This window comes from Camelus ferus, chromosome 12, assembly GCF_009834535.1.
Source record: "Camelus ferus isolate YT-003-E chromosome 12, BCGSAC_Cfer_1.0, whole genome shotgun sequence".
In the NCBI taxonomy this organism is placed as follows: domain Eukaryota; kingdom Metazoa; phylum Chordata; class Mammalia; order Artiodactyla; family Camelidae; genus Camelus; species Camelus ferus.
The window spans coordinates 492,990-509,197 of NC_045707.1; the positions used below are offsets into that span (position 1 = coordinate 492,990).

The 16,208-nt window shown below is 46.0% G+C and overlaps 1 protein-coding gene across 5 annotated transcripts in view; it reads right to left on the reverse strand.

The window, feature by feature from the left end:
* The window catches only part of LARGE1 (LARGE xylosyl- and glucuronyltransferase 1), a 491,672-nt gene that overhangs the window by 210,102 nt on the left and 265,362 nt on the right, over positions 1-16,208 (reverse strand). The window lies entirely within an intron of this gene.

Consider the following 16,208-nt stretch of genomic DNA (forward strand, 5'->3'; position numbering starts at 1 on the left):
ACTGTATATATAAACCGGTACCTAACTGTTTCTAGGTAGATCCATTTCTTCAAGTCATATTCCATTTCTCCGTCATTAAAAATTACTACTTAATGGTGGTGTTGAAATCGTGCATATCTGTTTTATTTTTACAACTGTGATTGAGCAGTTTGGTGCTGCACAACTCTTCTGGAACTCAGAGAAACACCCAAGAAGGACCTGGTCATAATCTATGCAGCCCTCTTCACTGGGTAGCAAGACAGGTATACACACACAGAAGGATGACCACGGGGAGCTAGCACTGAAATCCTCACGATATAGACGGGGAACAAATGTCCCACAGGTGAGCAGAATCATCAGCAAGTCACACACCTTGGTACCACGTGGTAACAATAATAATAATAATAATTATTAATAATAACCAAGGCTCATCATAATACCTAGCAGCGGAGTGATGAAGGCTCCCAGAAGTACAGGTCACTAATGAAGACCACTATGGGCAGGGAATCTCCTTGGAACCAAAGCACTCTTAGTTTCAAGTTGTAATGGAACCTTTAATGGAAAAGGTGGTCACTTAATCAAGATTCCAAAAACTATTCCCCTCTTTCATCCTTATAATTCCACTTTGAGGACATTGTCCTTAAAACAGTAGTCAAATTTAAAAACAAGAGACCACAGTTTTATTCCCGGAAGTGTTCACCGCCACGCTATAAAAGCGAAGAAACAGCAACAATCCAAGTGCTGAGAAATTGAACCGTTAATTAAAACATGCTAGTTAAAAAATCTGATAGCATATGCTGGAAGGCTAAAAACAATGGAGATGAAATATGCTTCTCTTTATTTCTTCTTAATGTTAAAAGAAAAAAAAAAGAAGTTTCAAAATTGCTTTTGCTTAATAACCACAATGTATAATCAAACGTGAAAACACACCCAACCAACTTCACGCAGAAGGAAAAAAGAAATGGAAGCAGGCATCAAATGACTAACAGCAATCATTTGGGGATGATGGGAGAATCAGTGTCTCTCTATATATGTAGGTACGTATATATTACACACACACATTTAATCTGTACTTTTCAACTTTTTAAAATGAGCAACTATTACTGTTGTAAAGAAAAACTAAGCATTGCATTATTTTTAAACATATCAAGATCTGGTGACGGTGGGAAACAGGAATGCGCAAAGCTGGTTTAGGGAAGTTATGAAAAAATCCCCTCTGTGTTGACCCACATGACCCGTTCCATCTCCCACAACTGTGCCACATTACGCCATCTCCAGTTTATTTGAAAATATTTTATCTGCTCCTTATTCTCAGTTTTGCAATGGTCCTTTGCATAAGTGAGTGCACTTTTGACCAGAAGAAAGGAAACGTAAACCGATGGACAGAACTCTTCACCAAGACAAAGACTCATCCACTGTCTGTGATCCCTGTCACTGTGTTCCTGGACTGCACGGAGGAGGGAGAAGAGAGACAAAAGTTCTAGCATGGACTCCAGCCCCATACGAAGTGCTGATCTCTCTAAGCCTCAGTTTCTTTACCTGTAAAATGGAGATGCTGCCTACATCACACGGTGGATGTAGAAATTAAAGGACATTAAAAGTGCTTGGAATACAAAGACCCTCTGCAAATACATGCTCCCACCCGTCTTCCTGCTTCTCCCTCCTCACTTTGATGCCTCTGTAACTGCTTTGTATTGAAGGTGGGGGTCCTGGATACAGTACAGCATTGAACCACAGGTCCTAGAGTCACATACAGCTGCATTCAGAGTTGGGCCTTGTCAGTTAGTCTCCATATCAACCTGGACAAGTTTGCTCAGCCTTCCTGAGCTTCTGCCGTTTATAAGGGCAGTCACTTCTAGGGGTGTAGGTGAATGCAGAATTTAGGGGCAGGAACGAGGCACTGCGCAGACTTGGGGAGGGGAAGGATGGGGGACCATTACCACCCACGGCCTGAAGGGCCAATGCCAGCAGCTGCTAGAATCCAGAGAAGGGGGAGCCAGATGAATCAGCCACCTGGCAGGAGCAGTGACCTTCAGGAGAGGGACATGGCCTCGCTGTGACAATTCCACAGGATGCATCGGGGAGAGAGATCTCAGCTCCTCTCTCCTCCTACCCACTGGTCTCCCGCAAGGGCACCCACTGGGCGAACCCAAACAGAAGCCAGCAAGGGAGTGAGCTCAGGGTGGCAGCACTTAGGTATCAGCCCCAAGAGGCACAAAGCAGAGTGAAGAAGAGAGAGGGCAAACTTGGAGGGAGAAACCTAATACAACAGCACAATCGTTCACTTAAAGTAATGATGGCAAGGTCAAGGTGCCACGCCTCGCACATCACAGACGTCTATGTGATGGGTGGGTGGGTGGACGGATGAACAGCTGGATGGATGGACAGCTGGGTGGATGGCACGGGAAGGTGAGTAATTTGCCTACAATCCTCAGCAAGCAAGATGCAAAGCTATAGCTGGAACCTGCCAGGGAAACACTGGCATTTTTTCCCCAAACCATGTTATCCCTCCTTTGGAGTTCGCTTCCAGACTAGCTGTCACTTTAAGATCTGAGGCCCGAGGACCTCAGGTAATTCCCTCCAGGGAGTTTTATAAAGCTCTTCCTTGGGTAAGCCTTGGCCTTTAAAACCCAGCTCGGTTTCTTCCTTCCCTTGAGAATCTGCCTGAACGCGAGCCTGGCAATCATCGGCCCATGCTGCAGAGCCGTGCTATTTAATCAGCCCTCTGATTAACTTATTCATCTATTTTGGTTACCATCAAAGCAGGAAAGCCTGGTGAAGGCTGAACACCAGCGCGTTGGGTTAAGCCGTCTAATTAGATTGCTCCAACTCCCGGCTCTATTTTTCACACACGTGTGAGGCACTCAGATGCATCACAGAACAGTAGGAAAACAAGTATAAATTAATCTCAACATGAGCCCAGGCCTGAATGTCGCCCCAAGTCCCCAACTTAATCCATAATCAATTAAATTAGAGTGTTCAATTAGAGGTAAAGGAAGCATTTGGACGAGTTTGTATTCAGAAAGAAAACTAAGGAATCTATGAGGGGAAAGAACATGTGGAAAGAAACATCCGTTTATTATAAATGGCTCCTGTTCTTAGAGGTAGCACGTTCCACGCTCTCCCCGCCTCTGTCCAAATCCTGCTCTTCCTCTGAGTCTCAACCTGGAAGGCAACAGCCTGCAGTCATCCCCTCGGAGAGGGCCCCCCATGCAAGCTGTTTCCATCCTCCGCACAGAAAGCTATCACTCTGTGTCTAGTTTTCCAAACCTCTCTCCTGCTCTGAAACGCAACTCCTTGAGGCAGGGATGATGCCATTTGTACGGTGGTAACAACAGAGTCAGCCCAGCCTGGGTTCAAATGCTACTTTTGACATTTTCTCAACTAGGAGCAGAGGCCTCCATAACTGCTGGGGTCCAGGTCAGTACAGGCCACTGGAAGAGGCAGAGCTTGGGGGACCCCTGAGCCTGGGCCTTAGCACCAGTTCCACTTCTAATAAGCTGTGTGACCACAGGCAAGTCATTTAACCACCATGAGCCTCAGTTAGCTCATCTGCAAAGTGGGGGAGTAAAATACTCACTTCAAAGGAAAATGAGAAAAAAACAACTGCATGGAGACTAAACATGCTATTTAAAAAAAGGGGGTCAATGATGAAATCAAAGCGGAAACTAAAAAATACATTGAAACAAATCACAATGAAAACACAACCACACAAACTCTATGGGATGCAGCAAAAGCAGTCCTAAGAGGGATGTTCATAGCAATAATGGCCTTCCTCAAAAAAACAAGAAAAAAATCAAACAAACTACCTAACCTACCACCTAAAAGAATTAGAAAAAGAAGAACAACCAAAACCTAAAGTTAGCAAAAGGAAAGAAATAACGAAGATCAGGGAGGAAATAAATAAAACAGAGATTAAAATACTCACTTCACAATATTGCTGGAAGGACTGAAAAAGCACCCTGTCCCTATAAAGCCCACTTCCCTTCTCCTAACGGATGGGATCCAGGCTCAGATGATTCAGGATTTGGAGCCTCATAAAGGCAAGAAGATATGGTACCTCTGACAGTACAGGGGAAGTAGGGAATGGAGATAGTTTTGTCTGGGGAAATAAATCACCCATCACCTTTTCTTATATTTCTATATAAAAGATTAATAAATCACAAACTGGGGTCTACTGGAAAACTTGAAGCCTCCTCTGGTGGCTCTCCAAATTAGACAGCACATCCTCGGTTTTGGGAGGAGAACAGTGGGTGGGAGTGGTCACCCATATCACAGACTGGGGCAGTCTCCTGGTGCAAATCCACACTGCTACTGATCTCACTCCCACCCTACCATAAACTTCAGTCCAACTAGGGACATTATGTCTTGGGGTCATCGGAGAGAAGACCCTCCTTGGAGCAAGCTGCAGAAACCTAGAGGGCCCCACGCCAACTGACCCCAGACTATCCTACAGAGACAACGCCAACTAGCAGAGCAATATCCTAGCATATTCATCACCATTAAACATGCCGAAGGGTTCATGTGACTATGACAATAGTAAGAATGAAAGTTAGGTTTGTTTTAATGGACAGATGAGTATCCCTGCAATGGCTGGTAATAATTCTAAGCAGCATGTTCTAAGATTTAATTAGCAAAACTGAAATTGTGCTCCAGAATACCACCTCATGCACTTACATCCAGATGGCATAAGCAACCCCAGGTTTTCAGGGTTTCTGTGTAAAGTGGTGGGCGGGGGATGCTCTCAAGGGGAAAATCACCTTCCTGAAGCTGCTAGTTCTTCGGGGGAATGGACCCCAAGGGGAGTTTCTCTGAAGAGCTGCAAATGATTCTAGGGTTCATCGGAGGCTGGGTGGTTCATAGAAAAGTTTTTCAGGAATTCTGACCAGAGGATGGAGGCAGAGGGTTGGACAACAGACGCATCTCCAAAGGTGTGTGCTTAAAACACGGAGCATCAAAGAGAGTGACATCTTAGGGGTGATGCTAGTTTCTGACCTTTGACAGGCAAGGGAAGGCCAGAAAAGAGTCTGGTCTTGTCAGGAAATGATGCTCATTTCTTCTCAAAGGTACTGATTTCCAGGGTGCAATGGGATGCCCCGTAATGATAACAATAGAAAATGCTACCTAGCATTTGCTGAGTGTTCACTGGGTATCAGGCACTGTTATAAAGCTTTCTATGTGCTATCTTTCTTAAATTCCTTCCAACTAGTTGAAAGGTCAGATAGCATTATTCCAGTACCTAAAGTTTGGGGGGTGGGGACCAAGTCCTTCCCCTTACCTCAAATTTCAGTGCCCCAGGCCTAGATACTCTATTCTGAAATTCTGCAAATATTATTTTTTTCTTCACCCTTCCCACAGCCCCTGGCCCACTGAGGTGTATTCTCACTCCTCCGAGTTAGTTACTACAAACCCCTGCCACCACCCGGCCAAGTCTATATTCACCAAGGAGCAGTTGTTCAAGGCAATCAGGCACAAAGGCTGTGGAGTTGGGGAGTCCTGGCTTTGAAGTCAGTCTGGACCTTAACTTCCTCATCTGTAAAATGGGGGCAACAGCAGCATATCTGGCTCCCTTCCTAGGGGGGTCCGCTCTAGGTGATCTGTAAACTTTCCTCATCATCCTGGAAATATTTATCGTTCAAAATACATTTCTTACCACAATCAACATTTTCCTGGTGGATGACAAATCATCTTGACCCATTTTTAAAAACTAAATAAAAAGAAACCATCCTGGCTGCAGCACATTTGGAAAGTCCTATCTGCCTTTCATGTTGTTTCTGAGTGGTCGTCTTGGCAACCAACCTGTATGTTCAGAAGATAATTGTTGAGGAAGGGAGGGCAGGGGGCTGGAGTTGGGTGGGGACTCAGGGTGATGTCATGGAGGAGGATCGTGAACCTGGTATAAGCTTGGAAGTCCAGACTCGCAACTCCACCACCTCTGTCCTGGTGAGGTCATCTTTCTAACCCCGTAGAAGAGAGAAAATAAAACAAAATACATCCCATGAGATTTGCAAAAGCATTAAATGAGGCAAGAGAACTAAGGCGCCTGGTTCAGTGTTGTAAGTGCTCCGTATTAGCTTTCAATTTGGTGAATAGCACGCACTCAGAAGTCTGACCACCTAGGTTTGAACCCTGGCTCCACCAGTCACTAGCTGGGTCACTTTGGGCAAGTAATTAAACCTCAATGTATCTCTGTCTTTTCATCTGTAAAATGAGCACACTCAGCGTATACGCCATAGGACTGTGAAAATTCAGGTGCTGTATCTAAGTACTGGCTGTTATTTTAAACTGTTAATAAATATTATCACCAATGATATTTGGAACCAAGATCAAAACTAAAAGATGAGATTCTTATCTGCTAGATAAAGTCATCCGCATTTGTATTTATCCTTGCCAGCAAAAAAAAAAAAAAAAAATACTCCAGTTTAACTCACTTGTAATCATTTAAGTCAGCATTTATGGAACACTTAATCTGGGTCAGGTACCGAGGATGGGCTGGGGACCAGCATCCATGATGAATAAAACATGGCCGGTGCTCGAGGAGTCCACGGTCTAGTGGATATTCATTAGCCACTGCTGCGTAACAAGTTACCTTAAAAGACAGCAGCTTAAAACAGCAACAATTATTTATTATCTTGCACAGTTACTGTGTTTGGAATCTGGGGGCACATTTGCCGGGTGGCTCTCGCTCAGGATTTTTCATGAGGCTGTGGTCAGGACGTTGGTGGAGCCTGCAGATATCTGAATGCCTGGGATCGGCCTGGCTCCCTCACACATGCCTGGGAGTTGATGCCGGCCGTTAGCAGGAAGCCTCAGCTCTTCCCCACACAGGACCACCCCACAGGGCAGTTCGGATGCCGTGACAACGTGGCGGCTGGCTTCTCCCAGAGTCAGTGATCCCAGAGAGAACAAGAAAGCTAGGACATCTCTTACGACTTGGCCTCCGAAGTTACACGGTATCATTTCTGCAATGTCTGACTTGATTCTGCAGGTCAGTCCTGCGCATCACGGGAAGGGACTAGACAAGGGTGTGAGTACCAGCAGACGGGGTTATGGGGGGCCATCTTGGAAACCAGCCACCACGTCTGTAACACGAAGCTAAGAACCGGACTGTGATAAACTCCAGGTATGTGTGTGGCATCGATCTAGGAAAAGCACAGTCAAAGGGGGGTGCTTGGAAGGGAGGGGGAATAATCACTTAGAGATGTCCCGAAAGGATGAGCCTTCAACTGGATCTTGACCAATGGGTTGAAAGTTGAGCTTCTCAAATATTGGGAGGAAGGCAGGAGGGGAGGGGTATCTGCATTACTGAAGGCACAGAGATATAAATAAAGATCATGTGTGTGTGGGCACATGTAAAATAACTACAGTATGACAGACCTCGGTAACGCTGGAAGCTATCAGTGATGGAAGAGGCTCTAGGCAGGCAGGAAAGGGTCAGACGTGGGGGACTGCTGTATGCCACACTCAGGAACTCCGGGCAGTGACCCAGACACGGTGGGAGGAAACAAACAGGTCCTCACTAGCGAAGACACATCATCTCAACTGTATTTTGGGGATATACTCTAGCAACCCAGGGAAGAAAAAGATGAACAGAATTGCAGCAGATGGGCATCAAAACCTCGGAGGATGCCTATGGAAAATGCAGATTCCCAGGCTTGGGGTAGGGCCCAGAAAGCTGTCGTTAACCAGAGCCCCCTGGGAGCCTAAAGCAGGTGTCCCCAGATTACACACTTAGACACACTAATTTAGGAGATACAGCAAGCACTGGACTTTCCAAGATCTTGTTGGCTGCATCATTTACACTGGACCACCAACCAACTTACTGTTCAAACACAAGACACAGGATAGCCCTGAACTTCAGCGTCCCACCTGAATTCAACTGGGTTGGAGGTCCAGGGAGAGGGGACCTTTCTCAGAGGTTAATAAAACAAAGTGTTAATGGAAGAGCAAGAGTTCTTCAGATGACCTGATGCCTCACGGGTGGTTTGACAGTGAAGCCATGATGATTTCCTGGCTGTTCTTCGTTCTAAAGTCAGAAATCCCGTTTCAGGACAAGCAGCTCTAGGTCAGCTCCTGTGAAATTCTAAGTAACCATACCAACCGGAGAGCTAAGTCACACATTTCACATCTTCCTACAATGGAAACTCGGAGGCAGAGCGTGTAGGAACCCCCAAGCTTGTCTTTACAGGTGACAGTGTTCCCACTGGGACGTCCACAAATATTTATTCAGAACATACAACCCCAGCCGAAAAATGAGCTCTCTGGCTTTCCCCTGAAACGCTCATTATTCAGAAATCTACTGAGCAACCATCTTCCACAAACATAATTAATTCTGGAATGAAGAGAGAGGCACAGTGAACCAAGAGGAACGTGATTGTGGATCTATAAACTCTTTCCTCCTCGTATCAGTGGCCACAAAGCCCCGTCCTCCCCGACGCCTGGCAAGAAGCCTTCTCCATTTAGCTCTGTGATGCTTCGGGGGATGGCCCAAACCTCTCTCAGGACTTTATGTTAGGAAATGGAGCATTTCAAAGCACTGGGAGTTCTGATTTGTGAACTGGACTGTTACAGTGGTTTAATTTCCTGAAATATTGCTGCCTTCTTAACTAATAGATTTTTCAATGCGCTGAGGAGGAAATTGTATTAGCTCCTCTGTAGCCTGGACTTAATATTTTTAGAAGCTGCAATTCTTATTGCAGCCCACAGTGTGTATTTATGTGTGTCTCCCTAGCACGGAGTCTGACACACAGAGCCACTCAGCGAAGAGTTTTGAAAAAGTATAAACAGTACGGGTAAACCAGCAATGCTTACTGAGAACTATCCTTCGTGATGGGAATACACTGGTGAACCGGCTTCACTCATTCATTCAAACACCAGCATGAATGCTTTGAGGGGATCACAGTACAGTCTGGGGAGACATGAAAACTTCAGAAGCATTATTACAGCACTCACGTTGGTGGTTTATCCTGATGGGGGTTGGAGGAGGTAGGCTGATGGAATGGGAAGACATCCAGGTGGCTTTGGTGATGCTGTTCTAGCTCTAAGTTAGATGGTGTGGTGTTTTACTGGTGCAGGTCACGATCTATTTATCTGCAGTCTTCAAATGTGTGTATGTGCCTGTGTTTACAGAAAGACATCACAGTGACCAAGGAGTAAGAATGTGACCTGGAGCGAACCCAGGACTTGGAATTAAGGGGACCCAGCTTAACCAGCTAAAAGTCACATGTACCTGCAAACCCACACACACACACACTCGGCTCCTGCTAAGAATGGAGACAATCATTTTGCTGGTAAATGCAATGAAAAAAAACCCTGTTGTTTCTTCATCATGAATTTAGTCTTCAGCATTCATTCTTCAAAATGCAAAAGTTTTGCTTTCTGCAAGAAAGCAAAAATTGCTTCTTGTAGGGCAAAAAAATCTTGGATATTACTATGATTTGTTATTAAAATCTAATGGGGTCACAGTTAGGAAAAATATATCTAAAAAGGCTCCTGGGGTGATGGTGATAATAAACTTTTCAAAAGGTTGATAAGTTTTGCTCTACAGGGTTATACGACACCAAATGAGCCACAAACAGAGAAGTGTGCAAAAGCACACAAATAAACCAAAAACCTGAATCCAGACATTTGCATCTGCTGAGTCGAGCAGTTCTTCCTGCCTTCCTGAGTTTAATCAGGAGGCAGTTTAATCACAAAACGTGACAGTGATCTGTTCTCAAGTTCATCTGGAGGGAGATCCGGGTAGCGCTTTGTCCATTCTCTCCCCCTCACCCCCTCCATTGCGCCTTCTCCACTGTCACCACCTCCTTTGCAGGGGACCATCTAAGGGGCAGCCTCGGAGCCTGCAATTAATGAGGTACCACGCTGCTCTGCATTAATGAGGTGCTTTTTACTTTCAGAGGGCTTTGTAATCCTTCGGAGGCAAAGCCTTTGCTGGTGACACTCTCTGTTCCCAGCTTCAGAGATCCACGCTGCAGGTCAACTTCACTCTAAACGCCTGGGAGGGCAACTCCAAGCAGGTAAAGAGCGTTAAGGAGGATGAACCATAGGTGCCACTTAATTAACTTCTGGTTGCTTTAAAAGCTGTTTTCTTTCACAAAACACGGAGGGCAAAACTTTCCAGGTGCAGTGAAAAGGTGCAAAGGAAAACCTTGTCAATGACAGTCAGAACTTCTGGCTCAAACAGCCAAGACGACCCTCTTCACCCGTCGCCCCTGAAAAGATGGTGCCTCTTGTAATGCATCCAGGAAACAGTAAATAAAGGTTTGAGTGTAACTTCAAATATTTTAATCTTGTCCTTGAAGCCTGTTTCAGATGACTTAGACTGTAGTTACATTGGCATTCACCCCCCGTAACAGGTCCTTACTATTTATAAGCGTTGTCAAGCAAACCAGGTGTTGAGGGTAGCTGCCTACTTGTCTAGATTTAGAATTTATCATACATGAGAAGGCAGAAGGGAAAAGAATGTCACACTTAAGACAGTGCTATAGATGGTGGCATGTGGTACAAAATAATTCCATTTAAGCCTTTATTTCCGCTTGGGCATTTGGCTCCTGATCAAAGGAAATTCTAATGCTTAAAATCCTCCTCCTTCAAAAAACACCTAATTCTGAAAATGATTTCTTTATCTAAATATTCCTTGTGAGTGCCAACACTATACTAAATGTTAAGGAAAAAAAAACAAAATAAAACAAATGTGGAATGTTTCTATTTCTTAGATCACCGTTAAAAGGAAGAGTATTATTATATTTATGATAATTATAATATCACATTTGTTAACTGCTTACTGTGTAACAGACACTATAAGCAATTTACAAATATTATCTTTTAAATCATACAATAATCTGAATAAAGTAGACATCACGCAAATCACACAGTGTTCAAGAACTGCAGGCACTGGGACTGAAAATCTGATTTGCCTCGATCCAAAAACCTCAGTCTTTTTGGAAACTGACTTGAGTAAGATACTGAAATGATCATTAGGAGGTGAAAACTATATAGAAAGTCTTACTAGAATTCTTGGGGTGGAGACACTAATTGCACCTGGAAGTAGGAGGTAAAATTAGAAAAGGTGAAGGTGACTGCTGTCCCGGGCCCAGATCTCCAGCACAAAGGAACACGCCCACACAGTGACAGCAGACGCAACCAATGAAGAGTCCTGGACCTTCTCAGCCCAAGTGTTTCCCCAACACCTGCAGGATCGCATGCGGCCGGTAGCATTCTACAAAGAAAAGTCTTAATGACACCCAAATAAAAAAGCAGAAAGAGAAGCTTGAAAAATAAGTCTAGATCCTGGAAGACTGTACAATGGATTTTTTTAATTGAAGTATATAGTCAGTTACAATGTGTCAATTTCTGGTGCACAGCATAATATCTTCTTAATGTCTACTCTTTAGCACCTCAAGAGGGTGCCAGAGAAAATCTCACCTGGCCTTCTATGTGAGCAATGCCGTCTATCAAGGGTCCAGAGCCAAGGCCAACTGGAGGCTGGGTACTACTCTCCAGAACACAGATGGAGACCCGCGGGAGCCATGGTCCAGATTAGAATCACCTGGGCCCACTCCCGGGTCTGCCCCAGAAAAACTAATTCAGGGTATCTAGTGGTGGGGCCTGGCATCGCTGCTCGTTTTGGCTTGATTAAGGCCACACACCTAGTGATGCTGATACACAATCCAGGAGGGGAGGCCCAGGCATTGCTTTCCAGGTGTTGTTTTGTGTTTCTAAAACCATCAAGCAATCCCTTTGCGCAATCAAACCTGAGGGCCCCAACAATAGGGCAATGCACCAAGCAATCAGTGCTAACTCCCGGCTGGGAACAGCACCACCGAACTCTGTCCCTTGAGTTCGTTTTTGCTATTTGCAAGGATATCGTCAAGTTCCTATCTATAGACTTTATTTTGTGTTTAATTCTCTGGTGTGGGAATACTTAAGCGTTCCTGACCTGGATGCCACCTGGAATAATGAAATGAGCCCTGGACTCAGAGTCTAAACACACCAGTTGGAGTCGGGTCGGTCCCCTGCTCTCTCAGACTCGGCACCTGAAAGATGGAGCCAAAGCCATCCACAGTTGTTCGGGAAGGCTGAAACGTGGGATGATGGATGTGGAAGCAGCCAGCAGAGTGCCTAACCGCATCCGCACTCACGAGCGGCTGGTTGATGCGGCATCTGGAATGAGGAATATTTCATGACTTGACAAGCAGAATAAAGGTCTGCTCACAGTGAGGGAGCTCAGAACGCTAGTGCCTTCCCACAGCTGCCACCCCCCATGATCTCCTCTCGCCTCTTCATAACGGCTGGTTTTGGAGGGTAGGGCTTATGTATTATGTATACATAATGTGAAGGCAAGAAGCACACTCTGGGACACAATGTACGTTAGGTAATAACACCATGTTGATAATAATAGGGGATGAGAAAGGGGAGTTGCCGCAGCGCCATTATCTCCACGAATAAGATGTTGATCATCACTTGCTATTTCCTCTTCAAACATACTATTTAGCCAGGAGTGAGCAGACTTAAAACCCACTGGGGTTCTTGCATTCAGCCTGGCTGAGTGGTTAAATCCAATGAAAATATCCTAGTCGGAGAAGTTTTCAGCCAAGGGAGTGGGATATATAAAAGGCTATTTAGCAGGTCAGTTTGGAAAGACATCCATCTTTCAAAACCGCTAATGGGGATGGTGAAGACAGCACGAATCAGGGATGCAGGGCATTTTCTAGTTCACAAGGCAGTTTCACATCTCTTATTTCATTTGATTCTCGAAATCATTCTGTGCATCAAGCAAGCAAGGAATCCGTACCTCCACTTTACATACAGGGAACGAACACTTCAAAACGTCATTGTTCCAAGCTAGTGAATGGTGGGGGGGTTGAAACCCACCTCTTGGGACCTTCAGGAAAATCACTTCCATGAAGCCCAAGGCCTTGTGCTGCCCCCAAGCAAGGCTCTGACATGACGGCGGGAAGCAGGTGGAATTTACCCAGTGTGCCTGTTGTTCTTACACAAGGAGACTCACATTTTGATGCCTACGTGTACCCTTTGCCAAAGTCAAGTTGGTCACACGGTGCACCAAGGGGTGAGAGCTTGAAATGTTTTCAAGTTTCCTATTCAAATTTACCTTTGTTTACAAATAATTCTGGCCTGCTTCCCATGTTTCAATTAGGGAGCAAAGAGGGTTGGACCCCTCAGCGGCCCACATGAGGTCAGAGAGTTATGACTGGAGATCGCGATGGGGTCTCCAGGCAACGTGTCCAGTAAGGAACAGCTGGATGGTACTTAACGTTTCCTGTGACTGGAAATTAAAAAAGACGTAAATCCATGCAGCTGGTCTCTGACTGAGTGGCTTGAATTTTCCATCCCATCGCCATCAAAAGCATCACAGGTCAGTCAGGGCTTGCCTCAAAAGTGGAGCCACCCTCAGTTTTTCAGAGTCCAGTGCAGTGGTTCTCACCCAGGGGCAGTTTCTCCCCGTAAAGGGCGTCTGGCGACGCTTGGAGACATTTTTGGTTGTTGCGACTGGAGGGGAAGGGTGGTACTGGCGTCTGGCGTGAAGACATCACGGACACTGTTACACGTCACACAGGATGGGCCCCACGACAAGGAATTATCTAGCCCAGGACAGCAAACTTCCGTGTCTGGAAGTTTTAGTGAAGACTCAGAGAAATGCGTGCAGACGAACAGTAGGATCTTGATTTGATCCTGGGACGAGGGTACAAGTTTTGCCTCAGTTTTGACCTACTGGAAAATCCTGCAATATCCAGAATTAAGGAACTGCCTCCTAGGAATGAGGTAAGGGCATCAGAGTAAGTCCTCAAGCATCCTGACTTAAAGGAAGAAAAAGGACAACTCCGTAACTCCCACCGATAAGAAAGAGAATTAAACGGAGCTTATAAAGGAAAGAACACAAAGCTGAGACAAGCAAGACTGCCCAGCGGCTGATTCAAGCCAGGGTCTCCCTTGGCCGGCAGCAACCCGCTCTCCGAGCGCACGGATGCCCCGCTCCCAGCAGGAGTGATTCCACTTTCCCACTAGACTCAGCACCTCCTCCGCCAACCAGACGAGCCTCATCCTGAACTCAGCCTCACAATGAACCAAGGTCGCCGAGCCCCGGGTGCTGGGCGGCTGCTGCTGCTCAGCCATCTCCTGAACGCTCCCACCTGAGCTCAGGCGCCCTCGTGCGGGAGCCCCAGATGTGAACTTCAGTAGGTCAAGACCACGCTCATGCTTCCCCTACATAAAAAGGGATGCGTGGATTCCTTCTGCTGGATCACAGCCTCAGGATGTACCTAGCTGTCGCCCAACTGGGGCTCACCTCTTGGCAGGACTCCTGGTACACGTGGGCACCTGCTAATCCAGCACCATGTGCTTTTGTTGGGGGAAGGGGCCATCACACCTAGGATGAGTATTTCTGTCCTTTGGACAGCTCCTGTCACAGACAGCATACTCCCGACAGACAGACTCTAAGAGGATGTCTAGACGACGGAACTCTGGCTTTTCCCACTAGAGCCGGCTCCTTCCTCAGTTTCCCCCGTCTTAGGTAACACCACCACGCACCCGCCAGCTTGTTCCAGAATTCCAGGAGTTGAACTTGATCGCTCTCTCCCTTGACGGCCATGTCCAGCGGGCCCAAACCCTGTCGAGTCTGCTGGTAAAATCTGCCTGCCTTTCAAGGCAGTCGCCTGGACAGGACAAGAGCTGTCTACAGATGCACCTTTTAACCAAAATGCTTCTCTACCTCCTCTTTGGGAGCTGTCACTGTATAAAATGGTAAGTCTGGAGTAGATGAACCAATTCTAATCTTTTTAAAAAATTCTATTCTTTCTTGATTTGCTACTTATCCACCAAGACACCCTGCCTCTATTGTCACTCGGTCTCTGGACCTGGGAACCTTAAGATCAGGGTCTTAGACTTACCTGTTCATTTCAGTGACACCCCACAGGGCAGAGCTGGCTTTCTGTTGCAAGTTATCTAATAAATAAGAGAAACAGAACCTCGGGCAGGAATTCAACAATGCCTATCCCATCCAGCCCCCTCTTCTGCCCTCAAACGCACTGAATAGGTCAGGGAAATTGATTTTAAAGTGGACTCTGCGCACTGTAAAATCAAAGTTCAGTTTTCCAAAGGGAAGGCCAGGGAGGCCACACTCAGCTGCTACTACGCTTGCGTCCCTCCACCTCACTGAGTCTGTGGGTAACTTACTCCAGCACACCTTTATCTCCCCCACATGAACATCCTTTATGGTAGAGTCGCAATTTTTACCTTGGAAATGCCCCTAGTGCTTTTCAAACACTTTGCATATAGCAGACATTCAAACTGTTTTTAATTTGAAGATGGACACACTGACTATGGATAGTGAAAGCCATTTTCAGGACAGGCTATGGGCATCCGGAGTGGTCCTGGGGGATAGTTTTAGTGATCTGGTTTATGAGGTTCTTCAACTACCAAAAGGTGTAGCTTTCACGAGTGAAAAACAGAAGTGCCAGGAAGATAAAAGAAATGCGTTTCTTTCTTTTCCGACAGAAGAAGTGCAATGATAAGGGCATTAAGTTTGACAGCAAAGCTCAGCAGATCACAAGCGGCAAAGGAGTTCTGCCCGGGGAACGTCTTTCTCTTCTTTAGACAACGAACGCCTATTATTAATTCCGAGCAAGATAAAAAGCCCTGCACCTGTTCTTGGTAACGACGTCCTGACGGGGAACGCCCCCTCCCTTCCCCCTTCGCTTCTGGAGATGGCAGGAGCCCTCAGGGCTCAGCTCCGAGTCCCGTCTCTCCTGGGCAGCCGTCTCCGACTCTCCAGCTGAGAACTTACTGACACAGCACCGTTCCCTATTTCATTAGTTTCCACTACATTCTTGGGAAAGACATGATCTTTTCTGCATCTGATTTCTCCTGGAACAGTGTGCGTTCACCAAAGCCTCATCTGCCGATTGATCTGTACCCAGGTTCAGACCTGAGTTGTTTCCTCTTTATTAGGTGAGAATCCAGCTAGTTATTAACTAGACTTAGCATCCGGTTCTCCAAGCCAGCCAGCTGCCCCGTGCTAACTGAGAAAATGCAACTACTGGCAGCCCATCCACCGTGGTCTTAGAGGGGCTGGGAGCTTCCTCACATACAGACCACGTGCCTCGGGAAATCCCAACAAAGTTATTCAAGCCGAACTCCAAACCAGTGAACTCAGAAGCCATAGATTAAAGAGAGAGAATGAAGGGAGAGAAACACGACCGTGATTATCC